This window comes from Giraffa tippelskirchi, chromosome 10, assembly GCF_054371585.1.
Source record: "Giraffa tippelskirchi isolate mGirTip1 chromosome 10, T2T-mGirTip1v1.2.pri, whole genome shotgun sequence".
Classification (NCBI taxonomy): Eukaryota; Metazoa; Chordata; class Mammalia; order Artiodactyla; family Giraffidae; genus Giraffa; species Giraffa tippelskirchi.
Genome location: NC_137284.1, coordinates 87,588,694 through 87,609,287, shown reverse-complemented (window position 1 = coordinate 87,609,287; position 20,594 = coordinate 87,588,694). Strand labels below are relative to the sequence as shown.

Here is a 20,594-nt window from a genome sequence, read left to right as displayed (position 1 = left end):
GATGCTGAAGTTCTAATGATTTGGCCACCTGATGCGAAGAGCCAGCTCATTGGAAATGACTCTGATGCTGGGGAAGATTGAGGGCAGAAGGAGACAGGGATGACAGAGGATGAGATGGTTGGGTGGCCTCACTGACTCAATGGACATGAGTTTGAGCAAATTCAGGGACATAGTGAGTGACGGGGAAGCCTGGTGTGCTGCAGTTCATGGGGTCTCAAAGAGTCAGACACAACTTCACGACTGAACAATATTGTTCTCTTATAAGACATCCTTTAAAACTAAGTCAGAAATGAAATAGACTGCAATTTAACTCTGTAACAATATTTCTTTCACTAAGTATGTTTATGAGTAGGAAAACATAAATATTATGCTTTGGTACGTCATACTCATGATGCCCTGTTTCTTCAACAAAGATTAAGCAGCAAATTTAATGACTAGCATATTTGAAGTTGGTGATGGACAGGGAGGCATGGCGTGCTGCAGTCCATAGGATTGCAAAGAGTCAGACATGACTGAGCAACTAAACTGAACTGAAGCTACTCAGTTATGGAATTTATGGTCAGCTATCATTTCATGTGACTTCAGGTAATATCATATTTGGCATTCTCACCATGCCTAATTCAAGATAAACTGCCTAAATACCCAACTGTCAGTATTACCCAACAAGTAGACTTGCACATTAAAGTCTTGAGAGCCCTGTGTTCAGACAATGCCTCTCTCTTTGCTTGTTTCTAAGACAGACAATTTATATTGTACCATCTGTAGGGAGTACAGGAAACAACTAAAACAAAATTCAGTTAATTACAAGCTATTTATCCAGTTGGAAAAAAATACTTAAGTCTTTTTAAAGATTCTACCTAATTCTGATCTTTTGGTCCATTGATATAATTCTTTGTATTTTGGGATGCCTCCTTTTTGGAAATCTTGCTCTGATAGATATCTAATGCCTTAGATAATCTTTTCACACAAATTACATGTTTCGGAATCTATCCAAGTGAGATATTTCTGCCTTCTGAGAAAAAGGGTTACATTTTTCTATCCTGAGGAGTTCTTCAAATATGACCAAAAATTTTTTTTTCTAAGAAATGAATTATCTCAAAGAAAACAACCATAAAATTTGTATAAACTTTTAAAAAGATAAAAGTGAGAAAAGCTTGCATGTCTGTGTTTTGCTTTGTTTTGTTTTGTAAAGGATATAAAACTTGGAAGATGGTTACAACATGGATGGTTTCCCATTTTTATGACATTAGTTTGAAGGCAGGCCACAATCCCAGTATGGCCCAGGGAAGTTAAAACTCTGGTAGAAACATACACATTTTTCTAGCCTAAGAATCAGAAGATAAAGCCAGGCCAATCAGACTCCTAGAAAGCAAGGAGGGAAACCTGGAAAGGAGAGAGCCACAGAAGGAATCCCCAAGTTCTGCATATGAACTGTCCTGACATCTCTGGCTAACCACTGAAGCATACAAGTATGGAGAAGACTTAAAAGCAACTTTCAACAAAGGCTAAACAGAGGAAACTAAGATTTGAGGTGCTGTCTCCAACAAGCAAGAAAATGCAATTTGATCATAATCAAGATAATTTTTTACTTTCAAAATAAAAACACCCTTTATAGGAATATACAGAATGTAAGCACCAACAATACAGCTATAACAATGTTCAGAATGTAATCCAAAATTACTTACATAAGAAGAACTGAGAAACTGTGATTCATTCTTCTTAAAGGAAATTAAATAGGTCAGTTTTGAGATGTCCCTCATGTCAGGGGAACAACATTCCCATTGAGTCAATCTGGTTTCTTAAATATTGTAACTCTTAATTAAATCAATCATCCTTAATGATGTCCAGAGACTTAAGAGGGAAATATAGGGATCAGAAACTTAAGGGGGTTTATTAATTTAATCTGGGCTGGGAAAACTGATGTATTTGATCGGTTTAAAGAATGTCAGAAAATTTAAGAAGGACAATTGATTTAATGGGGTTGTGATAGTTTAAAGGCTCATTTAATCCATGAGAACCATATGATACAAGGGGCCTGATGGAACCCTCGGCAGTCCCAAGTTTTAAGGGGGCCAAATGGATCAAAGGCAGTTAGGTGATGTAATGGGGCTTATTGTTTAAATGAGGGTCAGGAAATTAAGAAGATCTATTAATTTAATGGGGTTCAGGAGACTTAAGAAGGCAGAATGAATTCCTGAGCATCAGGAGATTTAAGAAGGCAGGACATACTATGTGTCCTCAAAGGAACTTTGTGTACACAACTGAGGCCATGCTATAAGTTCACAAAGGAACTTTGTGTATATAATTCATATATAAAACTGTGTACCTCACCGGGGGATGTACTCATAGATTATCACATTGCTCATCTAAGTAATTTTATATTTTGTTATGATATAAGCTAGAGTAAGTTCCTCTTAATTATTTCCTTTTGTGAAATATCATTGACTATCCTTAAAATTACTTTTCCACATAAACTTAACAACTTGAGAACCATTTTAAACAACATATACATATTTATACACATACATATATATGTATATATGATGCACATACATATAAATATACACGTATCTCATTAGGATATTGAGTGGAATTACATGAGTTTTATAGTTTAATACAAGGATGGTTAACTTCTTTTATAGTCAGTCTTTCCATTTCAGAGCATGATGTTTCTTACCAGTCATTTCTTTTCAATATCAATAAGTATTTAGCATCTCTTGCTATGGGTGTTTGTTAGTATTTTGAAAGTTTTGATGCTATTTTCATTGGGATTTTCTCCACTGCACTTTCCAGTTGCTAACTGTTGCAATCCAATATCTACAGGAGAGATGCCAATTTTTGTATACTATTTTTCTATTTTCCACATTACTAGATTGTTATATTTGTTTAACAATGCTTATTTGATTTCCAGAAAATTTCTAGAAACACCGTCATTTATTTTGTAATCTGAGAGTTTCATCTCTTCTTAGTAAATTGTATAATACAGTTTTATTATTTTTTTTATTAACTGGCGCTTTCAGAAGAGCCCAGCTATTTTAATAAACTGAGTCTTGCAGGTTTAATCACAATGGACAATGTCTTTGTCATTGGCTTAGTGAATGAACTAGACTCAGACCAGCGCAATTCACAAAGCAAGTCTCTAATTTCTATTTTCTATTCATTTTATGGCCATAAAATCTTTCAGGTCAAATTTTTATTTCTGTTTATTTAAAAAAATATTTTGGTCATTTTTAGCATTTAAAATCATTTTTTATAGTATCTATTTTTGTATACTCTCAGTTCAGTTCAGTTCAGTTCAGTTCAGTTGCTCAGTCATGTATGACTCTTTGCGACCCCATGAACCACAGCACACCAGGATTCCCTGTCCATCACCAACTCCCAGAGCCTACCCAAACTCATGTCCATTGAGTTGGTGATGCCATCCAACCATCCCATCCTCTGTCGTCCCCTTCTCCTCCTGCCCTCAATCTTTCCCAGCATCAGGGTCTTTTCCAATGAGTCAGCTCTTTGCATCAGGTGGCCAAAGTATTGGAGTTTCAGCTTCAACATCAGTCCTTCCAAAGAACACTCAGGACTGATCTCCTTTAGGATGGACTGGTTGGATCTCCTTGAAGTCCAAAGGACTCTCAAGAGTCTTCTCCAACACCACATTCAAAAGTATCAATTCTTCTGCACTCAGCTTTCTTTATTGTCCAACTCTCACATCCATACATGACTACTGGAAAAACCATAGCCTTGACTAGATGGACCTTTGTTGGCAAATAATGTCTCTGCTTTTCAATATGCTGTCTAGGTTGGTCATAACTTTCCTTCCAAGGAGTAAGTGTCTTTTAATTTCATGGCTGCAATCACCATCTGCAGTGATTTTGGAGCCCAAAAAAATAAAGTCAGCCACTGTTTCCACTTTTTCCACATCTATTTCCCATGAAGTGATGGGACCAGATGCCATGATCTTAGTTTTCTGAATGTTGAGCTTTAAGCCAACTTTTTCACTCTCCTCTTTCACTTTCATCAAGAGGCTCTTTAGTTCTTCTTCACTTTCTGCCATAAGGGTGGTGTCATCTGCATATATGACGTTATTGATATATCTCCAAGCAATCTTGATTCCAGCTTGTGCTTCCTCCAGCCCAGGGTTTCTCATGATGTACTCTGAATATAAGTTAAATAAGCAGGGTGACAATATATTATATATCTTACTCTGTCCTTTATAATAGATGACAAGCAAAACTCTTCACAATAATTCTTAAGTGATTGAAATTACTTTTCCATAACAAATTTACAAAGAAATATCATTATTGGTAAAAATTAACCTCTTAATGTTTTTATAAAATTCAGTACTCTTGTTGCCTTATTTCTTTTAAAATTTCTGATCATATATTAGGAGAATAATAAATCTGTGCTTGTCTAAAATGATAGATATTTTCACCATATTTCAAGTGCTCAATAACCACTTGTGTCTAGCTTCTACCATGTAGGACAGCACAGATACAGAACATTTTCATCCCTGCAAAATGTTTTCTTGGACAGTACTGGTGCAGAGTATAGAAAGACTAGCTTGTGTTTGTTACTTGTAAAACATTGATGACTTTTTTCTTTTAAAATTTAATAGCTTGTAATAAGTTTTATAGATATTAACTAAATTGTTTAGTCTTATATTGGAAATAATAACTATTTTCAATGTTAGTCCCTTTCACAAATAGCACCAAAACTCTCTGGGTAGAAGTTGTTGTAGAACTACAAAATAGAAACATCAGGATCCAGAGGAAAAAAAAAGAACATCAGAAACATAATAGTAAGTCACTTAAAAAAAATTCTCACATGATGATATTGCTTCATGAACTATTTGAATTTCCTTTGCTTCCTCTTTCATCTCTTCATTAATTCCACAACTATTCACTGATGATACAGGGAACACACAGAACAAAAGTAATCTGTATAAAATGTCATATAGTAATAAGTGCTAAATACAAAAGTTTTAATAAAAGAGAGGACGGAGTGGTAGATGCCTTTGGGGAGAATTCCTGTTTTAAATGGCATGATCAGGTAAGACTCCAGTCAGGCGACACTTGAGCATGGACCAAAAAAACCTACTGTGTTACTAGCACTGACTCAGTATTAGACTCTGATTTAGACTCGAGCATTTTTGCTTTAGGCATTATGCTAGGGTTTGGAGACAGGGATAAGAAAAGACCTTTGTTCTATCTTCAGGAAGATCTAGGAACTCTAGGGAAGAAGATAAATGAGAAGATAACCCATTACCACACAATCTGCTAAGTGACACGCTAAGTGATATGTATGTAGCATTATGTTTCCTTATCCGTTAGGTAACACCTTTCCCCAAAGGGTATTAAACCCCATTAACAGTATTAAAAAATTGTCCATTTGTTTCAAAATTAACTTGTAACAGAAAATAATATTAAGTATGTGTGTGTGTAAATCGCTGTGTTGTGTCCAATCCTTTGCAATCCCATAGACTACAGCCCACCAGGCTCCTCTGTCCATGGAATCCTCCAGGCAAAAATACTGGAGTGGGTAGCTATTCCTTTCTCCAGGAAAACTTCTCCAGGGAGTCTTCCCAACCCAATGATCTAATCCAGGTTTCCTTTGCTGAGACAGATTCTTTACTGTATGAGCCACCAGGGAAGCTCTTAATATTGAATATGGAATCATAAAAAATCTATTAGATAAAGTTGGTTTCACTCTGGACAGTATAAAAACTTTTAACCACTTTTCATTTTTGAAATTAATGCATCTTCCCTTTCAATAGGATAAAATAACATTAATAGGGCTAATGAACATAGAATCTAAAATGTAATAAATGACAAAGAAAAATTTTGTGTCTTCTTTTTTGTCAAGTATTTCCCAATAAATGTGATAAAACATGAATTCTTTTTTATAGTAAGTCTTATCCTACTGACAAAATTCATTATTTTTACAACCAACTTAGAAAATAAATCTAAATTGTAATTTGTCTATTATTATCCTTGAATCACTCCAAATACAAAGCACAATATTAAAAAAATTCCTATTTTGAGTTTTAGTTTTCTGAGCTGAATATTAACAATCTCAAAATTAAGATAGGTATAATTTTTCATGTACTTCACAATGGATTCCTTAGAAAAATATACATGAAGAAAGATGAACACTTCTATTTGTTATCTGCAATTAACCATGAAACAAGTAAAAGGCAAATGCATGATTGATTACTTAGAAGCTCCAAAGACTTGGATAATGAGGCAAAAGTAACGTTATATATTCAGGGTATAATCTGAAACATAATTTTGTTGATACAAATTGATTGCAAAGCAGTTAAAATTAACATGACTTTTAGGTAAGGACGTAAATGTAGAGTTTTGAAGATAGCAACCATTTGTAAACAAACCACTCATATTATTTTTCATGAGACTATAAGAGAATGTCTTTCTCCACTATATTTAGAGACCATTACTTGTTTTCAATAAGACTTGTAAGCAAAAAATGACACTTATTTAAAGCTTGCATTTTAATTAAGTAAAGCTTTTAGTGTAAATTAATTTAGACTAGATTTTAGTCATCTGTAATATCATTCAATTCTACAGCTATTTCTACAGTTCATTAGTTTAAAATTGATTCAATTTATGTTAACAGTTGAGTGATTAAGTAATTTCTGAGGAAATTTTAATTATCACTGTGGTTGTTTTCTTTATGTAAATAAGATCTTAAACACACACAAATTGAATTAAGAAAAAATAACTTTTTAGGAAAGCTATAATCCGTACTGGGAACAAAAGATATTTTTGTCTTATTAAACATTTTTATGATTAATTCTCCCTATTCCTAAGTCATATATTAGTGTTGAAGTGAAAAAAGGAACTAGAGGTGTCATCCATTTTATACCTATGATTTTGATGATGGCCTTCCAAGGGGCCTTTGCACTCTTAGCCTCTAGTTCTCATTCCCACAACATCAGTGTTTTTCTCCCTCACCAAATGGTTAGAAAGGAGATAGAAGCTCATTCCAGAGTAGGAATAAAATAAGGAGATGAACATTTTACAGTTACTTGTAATGGTATTTTTTTTTTTCTATTTTGAGGAGTTGTCTATGATCTGAAGTGATTCCCCAAACTAATATAAAATGTCAAATGAGCTATGTCCTCGATGGATTAAAACCAATGTCAGGTGAATTCTCAACAGATGAATAAAACAGAGAATACTCAAGCAATTTGACTTGTGTGAACTGTCCTCTTGATTTTGTGTTTTTAAAGGATATTTAAAGTTAAATGTAACTAGCAAAAGAAATAGTTCATTTTTTGGAAAATATGCAAACTTCCCCATCATTAAGTTACTAAACAGATGTGCATAAATGGAAAACTTTAGTCAGAAAAAATCGAAGAATAGCTTTCCTTATCAACATTTCAATTTGAAAAGGTACTATCATTGAGAAACAGATCTATTATTATTACCCTACACATTGATCCTTGGGGAAAAAGGGAAAGTTAATTAAATATGCAGGGCCAAACACTTGACAGAGTGGCCCCTTTAATGCTCCTGCTCCTCCTCAGGCTGCAGTTCTGTCCCCAGTTTATACTGTCTGCCCTTTCCCAGGATATGGTTTTTATTGCTTTGTTTCCCTTTTGATGGATTTTCTTCAGTGCCCTGTATAGTGAATGGGGTTGCAAATACTCGGACAACGACTGAGAGACTTCACTTTCACTTTTCACTTTCATGCATTGGAGAAGGAAATGGCAACCCACTCCAGTGCTCTTGCCTGGAGAATCCCAGGGACGGGGGAGCCTGGTGGGCTTCCGTCTATGGAGTCGCACAGTCGGCCACGACTGAAGCGACTTAGCAACAGCAGCAGCAGCATAGGGACAAAATTATTTGTTGTCCTTACTCCCATGATTAAGGCTTCCCCCTCCCCACCAGAGATACTAGGCTTTGTGTGGTTTGGGTATCAGATTAAATATTGTCTCTTCTATTGTCTGGAAGACTTTGCACAGAATTAGTATGATTTCTTCCTTTAATGTTTAGAAAAATTCACCAATGAAGACAAGCCATTTATTTTTTTTTTTTAAGAAATTTGGTTAATCATTTTGTACCATATTCCACACTCTGTATTTGACTTGTTCTCTCTACATTATTCAACATCCTTCTCTTCTTTCAATTTCCTGTAATTCAATCTGGAAGTTTGAATTTTGGCAAGAAAAATTTGTGGGTTATTGTTATCTTTCTTTAACATTACATCATAGGTACATACAGTCTGGTTTTCCCAAGACAGATCAGTGTTTTTAGTTGTCAGCCACTCTGTGCATTACTAAGTTCACCAGTAACATTTCATGTGGTTTTTGTAGCATCTAGTAAATATTATTATCTAGATCCATTATTTAATTTGTGCTTGTAAAATGATTTTAATCTTCTATCATTCTTTCTGCTGTATTAGTTGGACTTCTTCTATGAAAGGAAATTAACCTTATCAAATATTTGGCTACTCTGAAACAGTTTATATTATAAAGTAATATAATTTCTTTTCTTATATTTGACAATTTGCAGAATAATGAATTATTACATCAGCATTCTAAAAAGGCAGCATTACCAGATAATTTAACCTCTAAACTGAAACACTTCTGAGATGGGGTGGTATTAATAATTACCCTAGGATAGTAGTCTCTGAGGAGATTCCAGGCAAAAGTGACTCATAAGTGATTTTTTTTTTTAATTCTTGGATTTCTATGTATTTTATGCTTCACTTCACTGTAATTCTTATTTTTGATTGCCCCAATTGTTTTATCTTTGGCCATGAAAAACCTATTCAATTTGACTTCTAAGTCCTTTGGAGGTGATCTCAGTAGTTTTGGGCAGATTTCTTGCTTCCATAGACAACAAGATATTTCATGGCTATCTTCTGTATTTCTTTCTCCCAGTTCTGAAAACAATTTTTCAAAAAGAGTCTTATTTCTTTTAGTGAGTACTAGTGTTTAGATACTTAAATACTTGTTCTAGTGTACGACTGCTTCTGTGATGTCATTGCTTTTATGCATTCTCAACAAGCAGAGCTAGGAAGGATGCATTTTTAAGAGGGAAGATTAATAATAAGTTTATGCTGATATTTTTAAATCAAAAGAAACATTACCGGGATTTTATTTAACTTCTTTATATTTGCTTTTCATTTCTCTATTCTAAAACTACTGATTTAATTATTGCTTTGTATATTATCTCTATTATCTACTAATATATATTCACTTAATACCAATATTTTTACTAAGAGTGACCAATTCAGCTTCAAATTTCCTTGGTGTTATTTTTGATCTTTAAAACATACCCAATGGCAACATCAATTAAAATACTGTTTTAAAATAATGTTAAAATAATACTGGTCAGAGGAGTTATGTGATCAAATTGATGGATTATTTGGGGTATTTTTTAAATTGTATTTTTATAATTTACATAGAATGTTTAAAGTTCTAAATTCAAAACTATAACATAAGATATTTTAAGAGTTGCAGTTTATCACTTAACATGTTCCTATTTTTCTAGCCTCCCAAAGATAACATTAATAAAACCAAAGTAATACTGCAATATTAAAACTAGTTTGACTATGTTTACTGAGATATCAACACATAAAAGTAACTTCTGTTATGAAATAGCTATTTTGATGTCTCTGGTCTTGTTTTAATCATAAGCAAGTTTTTTTCCTGTATCCCTTACTTATTTATGTATGCTATGCTAATTCACATAAACTGGTCACTTTCAAGTGTCTGTTTCGGTATGCTAATTTCAGGGAAATTGCTACAGTCTTTCAGACACTAGTCCTTAAATTCAAATTATTTCAGCGCAGTTCTTTGTACAACTGCTGAGTTCATAAAGCACATTTTTCTTACTTTTGTTATGTCCTATTCTGACCCTATTCCTGTTGTGCAGGTTTGTAGGAAGCAGAAACACTGGATGTATGACTCTCCTGTGAGCATGGGTGAATGCTGGAGAAGCTGGAAATGCCATTTTTAGAGCTGTTTCATGTGAAGGGTCATATACTCTAAAACGAATGTCTCCCAAGAAACCCTCATCCTGAAAGGTTCTGCTGAATAATTCAAAGTAGCTACAAATGTCTGCAATGAAACTCTGGAAGCATGGGTAAGAATCTTTCCCTAACACATAGCTTAACATAGTGGCTGAAACTTTGTTCTGTAATATGATTTTTCCAGTTAATTTTAGATGATGGCAGGGAAAAAATTTGTCTCTAAAATTTATATACATAAATATAATATCTTGGAAATGGTAGTAAATTTCATTTGGTGAGATACTTTAGTAAAGAAAATTATTACATTTTATTTAACCCACTAATGCTCAAATTTATCTGACCACAGGAGTTTTTGTTTTCTTATATCACGTATGAATATGCAGAAGAATTATTGTTCTATAGAACACATCTGAGTTTTGTGTTAAATAAAGCTCGACAGTTACATTTATGATAAATACTTTCAAGGCTTTGTATTTATTACTGTGAATCAGGAATCTTCAAGTTAGAGTATAGTATATGGCAGTGGTGGTTTAGTCACTAAATCTTGTCCAACTCTTGGGACCCCATGGACTGTAGCACCCCAGGCTCTTCCATCCATGGGATTTCCTAGGCAAGAATACTGGAGTGGGTTGCCATTTCCTTCTCTAGAGGATTTTCCTGACCCAGGGATCAAACCCATGACTCCTGCAGAACAGGCAGTATCCTGTATTGCAGGTAGATTCTTTACTGACTGAGCCAGAGGAAGCCATTGGGCCATCTTCCAAATGTATTTATATAAGAACCAATTTTCTACATGATACGAACTGTAGAGTATTGCTTGAGAGGTATAATCATTCTTAGCTTTCAGAATTTATATCCCTCTTTCTTACCCGGAGAAGGTCATATATAATTTATCATGAAATGCAGAGAAATATGACTTTATTGCTATTCTTATGATTATTATTATTACTATACTTAAGATTATGATTAATGCTTTTAACTTTTTAATTGAGATATAATATATATATACAGAATTCTGTTTGTATCATGAATGAAAAGTTCAATGAATTTTCACAAACTGAGCCCACCTGTGTAACCAGCATCTAACTCCAGAAATAGAATATTACATACCTATCTGGAAAAGGAAGGAAAATGCAGACTTCCTTGGACCTTCCAGGCCATCTCATTTTCTTTAAAAGCTAGTAAGCAATGAGGTCAAGAGAAATTTTTACAGATATATTAATACTTCCAAGTTGTACTAGATGAACTTATTCTATGTGGCAGAAATTGGACTAAAGATTTTTCATATCAACTGAACTGACAGCCACACTATAAATTTGTACACCTCCCCAAAGCTATAGATCTAAGAAACTGACCAGGTGAAATGTAGAGTAAATACTTTAAGTGAAATCCATTCAACCTGTCTTTCCACAAATGTTCCATGCACTAAGGCTATTTCCCTCTGTTCCCAGATCTTTTGTAAGTTGGTAATAGAGTTGATGATGTAATGAAAAGTACAAATAGGTTTGTTCATATGGGTGGTAATTGATAGGAGAAAGAGGAATAATGGGCTATATTCATGGACATTGATGGAAGTGGCAGACAGAGACAATTCTGGCATCACGTGAAGATATAGGTCCTTTGTTTCTTGTGTTTTCTGTAATTGTCTTTTCTGCCTGTTTGCGTGGTCATTTAAAAATTGATTTTGGACGAGCTAATGAGGTATGGGCAACTGTCACCATCTTAACTCTGCACTTATAATATCTATTGTAGAAGGAAATGGCAACCCACTCCAGTATTCTTGCCTGGAGAATCCCATGGAGAGAAGCCTGGTAGTCTACAACCCATAAGGATGCAAAGAGACTGAGCATGCACAACATGTATACGTTGTAAAACCACTGCCAAATCGAGGTACGCAACATTTCCATTACCTTCAAAAGATACCTTAAGCCCCTTTAGGGTCCGTCCCTCCCTCTGTATCCCAAGCAATCACAGATTTTTTGGTCAGTATAGATTAGTTTGTATTTTCTAGATATTAATATAAATAGAATCAAAAATGAATACTTTTGTAACAGGCTCTTCTCAGTGCAAAGAGTTACAAATTTAGACATATTATTGTGTATATCAGCAGTTAGCTCATTTTTATGCTGAGCATATAAATATTTAGGTAACAAATAATGGTTTTGATACTATTTTAAATGGAATTTTAAAAAGTCCTGTTTCAGCCACTTGTGGCTGGTATACAACGCCCAGTTGACTTGTGCATTCAATCTACTATGGTCTGACCTAAATTCACTTAATTCTAGTTGGTTTTTGTGTACTTCTTAGGATTTTCTATATAAGCAATCATACCAGCAGCAAATAGAGACAATTTTCTTTCTATCTCTCTAATCTCACTGCCTTTTATTTACTTATTTTTCCTGCTATATTTCAACTGCTAGGTCCTCCATTGCAATCTCAAATAGAAGTGGTAGGAGTAGGCATCTATGCCTTCTTTCTGACTTTGAAGTGTTAACATTTTTATTATGAATAAATGTTGAATTTTGTCAAATGTTTTTTCTGCATCTCTTGATATGATGAAGGGATCTTTGTCCTTTATTTTATTAATAAAAATATTTTATCATCATGAAATAATCCATTTTATCACTTGTAGTACTCTTGTCTTGAAGAATCTTTTATTCTGACTTTATTATATATGCTATCATGTATATTCTTGAAATTTCATATCTTTTCCCAACTCTACTTTCTACTTACCTTTGTTAGTATGTTGAAAGCGAATCTTTTTTGAATACTTTATATTTTGGTGTTTGTTTTGTAATCTCATGATTTCATGTGTGTTAAGTCACTTCAGTCACGTCCAAATCTTTGTGACCCTATGGACTATAGCCGGCTAGGCTCCTCTGTCCATGGGATTCTCCAAGCAAGAATAATGTAGTGGGTTGCCCTCCCACTTCTCCAGTGGATCTTTCTGACCCAGGTTTTGAACCCATGTCTCCTGAGGCTCCTGCATTACAGGCAGATTCTTTACCACTGAGCCACCAGGGAAGCCCTCTTATGATTATCTGTATCATATATAACAGGGAGTGCTTTGTTCATTAATATTTAATGTGATACTGATATGGTTTGGTTTTATTGTCCCATTTTACTGTTTTCTTTTTGTCCATTCTATTTTTGCTTTACTCTTTTCTTCTATCTCCTTGAATAGTTACTTTGATTATTTTCTATATGTTTATTAGCTTTATAGGCTTCCCAGGTGGTTGTAGTGGTAAAGAACCCACCTGTCAAAAGATATGTGGGTTCCATCCATGAGTTGGGAAGATCCCCTTGAGGAGGGCATAGCAACCCACTCCAGTATTCTTGCCTGGGGAATCTCAGGGTCAGAGGAGCCTGGTAGACTACAGTCCATGGGTGTCGTAACAGTCAGACACAACTGAAGCAACTTAGCCTGCATACTATAGAAACTCTTTTAATGATGCATACTAATATGTACTGACTTTATACATATAGCTCTTTGTATTTCTAATAAGTTCTTCAGAGGTATATATCTTTGTTCATAGCTCAATCAGAGTTAATATTGTACACATTCAGGTGAAGTGTAGAGACCTTGCGGTCATCTACATCCAATACCTCCTGTGATATCCTTTATGCTAGAATTTTCACATATGTGTAAAAATATTAAGAATGTATCATTTTTATTGAAAAATTCACCCCTACCACTATTGTCTGGAGATCACTGATGAGGAAAAATGTGTATGTGTTCTTGTATTTCATCTGTGCCATTTTTAAGGTCTTCAGCTCAGTTTTGAGTCCTTTGAGACTTCTGAATGCTGACAAAATGAGTTGAAAAGGGAATTCTAGAATTGCAAAGAGGACAGATGAATCACAGATTACATATTTCATCAACTGTCATCTCAATTTCAATTTTCCTTCAACACAAATCTTCAAGAAAGTTCACTTGTCTTCATATCTTGACTTCATGACCTCTGTAATATTTGGTATAAAAAATACTTTTTAAAGTATCAGAAGGAAAAAGCAAGTGCACATTGTAACTCTGTGTGCTGCCCATAGTATTTGTCCTCACTGCCTTTGAAAGCACATTACTTTTCACTACAGTCCACTGATGGCAGGGAGACTACTTGGCCCCCAAAGTAACGTATTTTGTACTTCACACATTTAAAAATAAACTAAGACATTAAAAAAAACTTTTAAAGCACAGTAATTTAACCTAAAACCAAATCTCAAAATGCTCCAGTATTTGGGTTCTTGAAGGATATCATTTAGCATTTCTTGCAATTCACGTCTTCACGTGACACTGTCTCCTAGTTTCATTCTATCTGAAACTATCTCTAATTGCATAGTTTCTCAAAGATGAGTGCCAGCTATCAACTACATGTGGAAATCTGGGTTGCTAACTATTTGTTTGTTTTTCCATTACTTTAATGATGTTATTCCACTGCCTCTGCCTTCCATGGCTTCTGATGTGAAGGTCACAATCATTTAAAATATTGTCCCCTGTATATCATGTGCCATTTTCTCTTGATTTGTTCAGTATTTTCCTTGTATCTTTGAATTGCTGCAATTTGGAAATGATATGCCTAGACAGAGAGCATTCACTGCACTTGTTCTGTGTTGATTTTGCCACACATCTTGCATATTTAAATTAATATATTTAACCAAATTTGGAACATATTTGGTGGGCAGAGCCAGGACTAATCCACTCCACAAAATCTTCTGCATGGTGCTTTATTCTGTGAAACACTCACCGGTGTCTTTGATAAAGTAAAGATCCCATGAGTTCTCAAGTCCAATTAGATCAAAGCAGTGAAAGAGTACTGAAAATCTTACTTGTACATTCCTTATGGTCTTGTAATTAACACATTGTGTCCTCCTCATTACATGGAGAATGTAGAAAATGTGCTGAATGAACAAAAAAAGTAGGTTAACAGAGAGAGGCTGAGCTTTTTGTTGGTTCATTTGTGTTGGTGAATGCTGCTTTTTTGTTCTTTTTGATGATTGTTGATCAAAGAAAAGTGAATTTATAATTGGAGAGATTAGAAGCATCAATAAAAAGCTTAATTCTCAGACAGGCTTGTTGTTGTTCAGTCACTAAGTCATGTCCAACTCTTTGTGACCCAATGAACTGCAGCACGCCAGGTTTCCCTGTCCTTCACTACCTACTAGAGTTTGTTCAAACTCAAGTCCATTGAGTCGGTGATGCCATCCAACCATCTCATCCTCTGTTACTCCCTTCTCCTCTTGCCTTCAATCTTTCCCAGCATCAAGGTCTTTTCCAATGAGTTGGCTCTTCACATCAGGTGGCCAGAATATTTGGAGCTTCAGCTTCAATCCTTCCAATGAATATTCAGGGTTGATTTCCGCTAGCATTGACTGGTTTGATCTCCTAGCAGTCCAAGGGACACTCAGCATCTTCTCCAGCACCATAATTTGAAACCCTCAATTCTTCAGTGCTCAGACTTCCTATGGTCCAATTTTCATATCTGTAAATGACTGCTGGAAAAACCATAGTTTTGACTGTATATATTGACCTTTATCACAAAGGGATGTCTTTGCTTTTTAATATGCTGTCTAGGTTTTTGTTATAGCTTTTCTTCCAAGGAGCAAGTGTCTTTTAATTTCATGGGTTGCAGTCACCACCCACAGTGATTTTGGAGCCCAAGAAAATAAAGTCTGTCACTGCTTCCATTTTCCCCATCTATTTGTCATGAAGTGATGGGGCCAGATCCCACGTTCTTAGTTTTTTGAATGTTGAGTTTTAAGCCAGGTTTTTCACTCTCCTCTTTCACTTTCATCAAGAGGCTCTCTAGTTCTTCTTTCCTTTCTGCCATTAGAGTGGTATCATCTGCATATCTGAGGTTGTTGATATTTCTCATGGCAATCTTGATTTCAGCTTGAACTTCATCCAGCCTGGCATTTTGCATGATATACTCTGCATGTAAATTAAATAAGCAAGGTGACAATATACAGCCTTGATGTACTCCTTTCCCAATTTGGAACCAGTCTGTTGTTCCATGTCCAGTTCTAGCTGTTGTTTCTTGACCTGCATACAGGTTTTTCAGGAGACAGGTAAGGTGCTCTGTTATTCCCATGTCTTTATGAATTTTCCACAGGCAGGTTTAGGTTCTACCTTACTCCTGCTCTGTTAAACAAAAATTATTCTGAACTTGTCTAAAAGAAATGTGATACCAATATTTTTTTCTTCCAGCCTACTTGACAGGCAAGTCAGATGCATAAGAAAAGTAAGTGTGGGGTGATACATTTTTACACTAATTTATAAGATTTATTACATGCTGTGGTTACTAATGTTATTAAGGGAAATAAAAAAATACTGAAATGAAACTCTTTAGTAAAAGGAGAGAATAGAAGTAGCTCTTCAAAGTACAATTTAGAAGCCTTATTTATTAAATCAATAAAATAAATAAGAAGCAGTGGTGTATATTCATTAATTCTATGGAACAAAGTACACATTGAGGTTTATACTAAAATCTAATTTAAGATAAAACATTTTCTTCTTGCTCTCTACATGATAGGTTTATTTTAAGCTATAAATTACTCTAAAGATATTTGATATTTTTACTGTCAAGAGCTTGATACAGCTTTTTAAAAATTCTATATCAAGAATATAGAAAGCGCACATGGAACTCTAGTTATAATTAGATTGCACATAGCACCAAGCATCGAGAGTATTTACCTTTTCACCCACTGGTTTCGGCTTTCAGAAATGCACGTCTTCTTCCTCAGGGATCGAATCCCCTGTTTCCTTCCATGCCATCTCTTGTGTTGAGTTGGCATACTGTTCAAATGACATTGTATCAAATGGCTTTTTGTTAAAGAGAGTGCTTGAAATCTTCACTCTCTTGTGTTCTAGGATAACATAAAATTATCATCAATCTGTAAGGTAATAATGTGGGTCTTTTAAAAAACTTATTATCATACAATTTAATACCTACTCCCAGGATTAGATCTCCCTTAATACAATGCCCTCAGTTTATAGAAGAAGAGACAGACCTATGAATTTTTTAGAGCAAATTTTTTGCCCCAAATCATAAATCCAACTATGGGTAGACTCAGAATTAGAATAAAGTCTGAGATTTTTACTCCAAGATGACTTTCCTAAATTACTTCTTTTCAATTTTACTTGTTATTTATTTTCAAAATATAAAAATGTAACATTAGAATAAATGATCCAAACAATATAGTGTACAAATAAGTACCTAATGGACTAAAATGACTTCTTTCATACATTTCTCATATGTCTGTCACATCTGTTGATATGTTTACTAACTAAATGGTGTATTTGTGAGAGACAAAGTACCTGATGCTCTGGAAAGTAGAAAAGAAATAGGATTGTTCTTACAGCTACTAAGTTTACAAATTAAATAAAATTGGAGAATAATTTTTAAATGTATCATTAAGTGCTTAAAACTTGTATAATACACTTGGTCAATGCTAAGATATCTTAGGATATGCCACTGATTGGTGTTTAGTTTTTCAGGAAAATTTTCTTCAAATGCAGAATTTTCCAGAGTGTAGTTCTTGGACTTGCTATAAATGCAACTTTAAGGTCTCGTTTGAGACTTACTGAGTCAGGAAGTCTGGGGGAAAGCCCAGCACTGTGTGGTTGAACAAGCCCCCAGTGGACTCGAATATACATTCAAGTCTTGACTGATCAGTGGATGAGGTTTGAGTCACACTTTTGGTTATGGATTAGAGGGACTCTAGCAGATACTTAAGGTAGAAAATCACCTTTTAGAGAATAAATTTCCTTCATTCACTCCTGGTACTTATTTAGGATAATATCCAAGCACATATGTGTTTAGAATATCAGCAGTGACACTCTCTAGTAGATATGAACAGAAAATCAAGTATTTCATTTGAGAAGGAAAAAAAAAAAGATTTGATTTTTTAATTAAAAAATTTAAATGCTTCTGCACCTGAAATTTTTTATTTGAAAGAATTATTTCAGATTTGAAATAGTTTGTGTTAAGTAGAGGTTATACAGGAGTGTGGATTTCATTCAAAATTCAATTAACTGTCCTTTCTTTCTTATGCTCTGAAATATGTATTTAAGAGAAAGGGTTCACAAAGGAATTTTCAAAAATATACAGGATAATACCATTATAGAGATGTTCAGGGAATAGTAGAGATTCATTTAATTTTTTTTTGCATGTTTTATGTCAAGCTTTATAGAATTACTACATTATAGTAATGTTTTTAACTGCTGATATTTCTGGAACACTAAAAGAAATCCACTCATCTTTGGCATATATTTATCATAGCATTTTTATTAAGACAAAAAAAGGACTAATCTACCTTAGGAAGATTAAAGAAATATTTCAAGTTAACAAGAAAATTTGATATACTGGAATCTTATGTTAGGAAGGAAAGGATATTTATTATGTAAAATATAGTATGCATTATGAATTTCAATGCTTCTAATAGTTTTTCTATGTGTCTTCACATGAGTAGCCACATCGTAGTACTTTAAACAGTTGAAGTGCATAAAAGGCAATTAGCTCTTATCAGAGTGAGATGAACCATATGTTTGAGTTAATTAGTTCTCTTTCTTCCTGAAATGTTTTTCCTAACTCCTTTGTCATGGTTTCCTCACACTCTGCTCATTCCTCCACTCCTTTACAGCGCTTCACACAGCTGAAGAAACATCTTTTAATGAAATCCAGCTTAAACGCCACATTTAAAATGTTCCATCTGGGAAAAAATAATAAACCTAATTGTTTATAAAGTTGCTGTCATGTAATTTTTGGTTAGATGTAACCACTGAAGAATATCAACAGTGTTGCAATTTGATTGGGCAACAGTACATTTTACAAATTATGTTTGCACAAATATGAATTCAAACATATTAAAATGTTAAAAATGGAGACGCTTATTGGACCAAACTGCTTTCTTTCTCCTAAACAATGTTGTCAATCTAACTATGATATTTTAATTACACCCACTGAATACTTTAAAACCATGAAGACAAACTAATGAATAAATCTAGGTTTGCAGAATCTCATGTGAAGAAATTTTAAGAAGGGCCCAGACTTCCAGATCATTTTGTTTTCTCCAATCCCTTGGTTTGAGACTTTGGGGAAGTGAGTCTCTATCTAAACTGCAATTTCTTATCATTAGAAGGAAAGAATGACAATAACCCCCTTATTACATGGCTATGGTGAATAAATGTGCTTACGGCTTTAACACACATAAAAGGATGCCTGGTACAATGCATTTTTATAAATTCAGCTACTGCTTTAGTTGTCAAATTAATAAAAGGTTAATTTGTTATAAGTTTAAGAAGAGATTCTAATGATCAGGGAATATTTGGTTGTCACAACTGGATGGGGAAAACAGCCCCACAACAAAGAATTATTTTACTTTAAAAGTCAATAGGGCTGAAACTGAGTAAACATATAAAATGACTTGATATGGAGATCAAGGGTTTTAGGGTTTAGTTAGGGTTAAAAGCTCAGAAATCTGATTTTATTTACTAGGATAGTGAGAGATATTGACAGGTTGTGTACCTGCTGTTTTCTTTGATAATAAACTACTCATAAATACATTTAATATATCTACACTTTTAGTACTTGTCATAATTTACAGTTATATTTATTTCTTGATTTTTTTCATATCAATATCTCCCATTATAGATAAGAAACTCTCTGAGGGCAAAAAAATCTATGTTTGCAGGCTTCATTCTGCATTCACACCTAGACTAGCATAGTGCCTCCTATATTGTAATCACTAAATAGTAACTTATGGAGAAGGCAATGGCACCCCACTCCAATACTCTTGCCTGGAAAATCCCATGGATGGAGGAGCCTGGTAGGCTACAGTCCATGGGGTCGCTAAGAGTCGGACACGACTGAGCGATTTCACTTTCACTTTTCCCTTTCATGCACTGGAGAAGGAAATGGCAACCCACTCCAGTATTCTTGCCTGGAGAATCCCAGGGACGGCGGAGCCTGGTGGGCTGCCGTCTATGGAGTCACACAGAGTCGGACACGACTGAAGCGACTTAGCAGCAGCAGCAAGTAGTTACTTAATGCAAGACTGGAATATGGCAGAAAAGAAAAGTGCATAAAAGTATGGATTGAGTGATGAGTGAATAAACAGGAAGTTAAATGCCCAGATAGGCAAAACCAAACCCAAACAAGAGAGCTTGCATTATACAAGGTAAAAATGAGTGTAACCAGTCATTGATCCTACATGTACAAACCATCTGCTTTAGAAAAATTTCTATCAGCAACTCTTGTTCTTTTTAACTTCTTAAATTTTGGAAAACTTAATTTTACAATGGAAAATAATTAATTGGAAGTATAAATGAAATGAATTCAAGGCATCACATGCTTCACTATAAAATTTTAACTGTCAGAAAAGGACAGCAGTGTTTGCTGATATATTTAATTGAAGTGAAATATTTGAAGTTGCATCTAGGAGTTTTAGCTATTTCTCTTATTGAAAGGGAAAAAAATGGTCATAGAAATGTGCTGATCCAATTCAGTTTTCCACAGGTGTGCTTATACTCCTGTTTTCCATTTTTGAAAGTACACATGCACTTTCATGATTTTGTAATAGAAATAGAAATGACAATTTTAGGAATT

General features: G+C 34.4%; 1 protein-coding gene across 2 annotated transcripts in view; it reads left to right on the top strand.

Annotated features, from left to right (window-relative positions):
- The window catches only part of GNAI1 (G protein subunit alpha i1), a 727,470-nt gene that overhangs the window by 347,558 nt on the left and 359,318 nt on the right, over window positions 1-20,594 (top strand). For both annotated transcript variants that reach the window (XR_014067210.1, XM_081535819.1), the window contains exons 4-5: window positions 9,897-10,106; window positions 11,746-11,883. The gene's annotated coding sequence lies outside the window, so the exon portion shown is untranslated. The remainder of the gene's footprint in view (window positions 1-9,896; window positions 10,107-11,745; window positions 11,884-20,594) is intronic.